The sequence below is a fragment of the Lycium ferocissimum genome, chromosome 9, assembly GCF_029784015.1.
Source record: "Lycium ferocissimum isolate CSIRO_LF1 chromosome 9, AGI_CSIRO_Lferr_CH_V1, whole genome shotgun sequence".
NCBI lineage: Eukaryota > Viridiplantae > Streptophyta > Magnoliopsida > Solanales > Solanaceae > Lycium > Lycium ferocissimum.
In genome coordinates, this window is record NC_081350.1 from 35,880,618 (window position 1) to 35,882,195 (window position 1,578).

General features: G+C 36.6%; 1 pseudogene; it reads left to right on the forward strand.

Moving 5' to 3' along the window:
• On the forward strand, positions 1-682 carry LOC132031850 (protein P21-like; annotated as a pseudogene).
• Positions 683-1,578: the final 896 nt, after the last annotated feature.

Genomic DNA, 1,578 nt, shown 5'->3' on the forward strand with positions numbered 1-1,578 from the left:
ATGAGCATTTTCAAGTTCATTTTCCCTTCTCTTCTCATTGCTCATCTCCTCTTCTTCACTCACTCTGAGGCAGCAATATTCGACATTTGAAACAATTGTCCTTACACTGTTTGGGCTGCATCCGTGCTAGTGGATAGTGGTCTCCAGCTCAACCCTGGCCAGACTTGGACAATCAACGTTCCAGCTGGGAAGTCAAAAGCCTGTATTTGGGCCCGAACCGGTTGCAATTTCGATGGTTCGGGCTGAGGTAGGTGTCAAACTGGAGATTGCAACGGTATCCTCCGGTGCCAATCTTGTGGGCAACCCCCAAATTCTTTGGCCGAGTATGCCCTAAACCAATAGAGTAATCTTGATTTTTTTCGATATTTCTCTTGTTGATGGATTCAATGTTCCTATGGAATTTAGTCCAACATCCAATGGGTGCGCTCGTGGCATTAGGTGCTCAGCTGATATTAATGGACAATGCCCAAACGAGCTAAGAGTTCCTGGAGGATGTCACAATCCTTTTACCATTTTCAAGACTGATCAATATTGTTGTAATTCTGGATATTGTGGCCCAACAGGATTTTCGAGGTTCTTTAAGGATAGGTGTTATGATGCTTATAGTTACCCTAAGGATGATCAAACTAGCACTTTTACTTGTCGTGGAGGAACCAACTATAGAGTGGTTTTTTGCGCATAAATGCCAAGAAGCATATTTTGCTACAAATGGTATGAAAAATTACCAAAATAAGTGTGTACTTATTATAAGTCTTGTTAAACTATGTACTACTGTGATAATAAGTTCCTATGCGTGTGTAATGTATACACATATGTTTCATAATGAAATATTATATATATATTGTTTATCGTCTGTCATTTCCTTTAATTTACTGTAGTACTATGAAGATGTTTGGATTGACTTTTTAAAATTAGCTTATAAGCTAAAAACTAAAAGTCATAAGTTGAGAATACCTAAATTTTGGTTTTTGGATTATTTTTGTACTTTTCTTGTTTAAAAATAAGTGCTTCTAAACACTTTTTATATTTGCCAAACACCACAAAAACTAAAAAAGAGCTTAAAAGCCAATAAGCACTTAAAATAAGTCAATCCAAAAGCACTTTATATATATCAGGTGATAACTTTAGCTTTCGACGCTTTCTGATTTGCTCTGTCATACTCAAATGATCAACTTGTTTATATTTGGCTTTTTTCTGCATTTATTTACCTTTGTTGTCACACCCCTTTTTTTTGCGCACCTCGAAGGAAACGATTTATTTATTAAAGGGTTTTTCCATTTGAAGTGACGGTTTTGAATAGGGATTATTTAGAGGCTACAAAAAAATGGAGCCGCGAATTTAATTGAGTTTTGATGTTTCAAGTCACCTTATGAATCCCTAATCAAAAGGAAATGACTTTTTTATTATTGGTCCTTGGCGAAAACAAAAGACCGAGTAAGGAATTCGTTGACGGGGAGAAGGTGTTAGGCATTCCCCAAGTCCCGTGGTTCTAGAAGACGGTCGCTTATCGACTTATACTTAGCTTAAACTATTTTTGGATAAATTATATCCCAAGCCTTGATTTGCTTGTACTTTTAT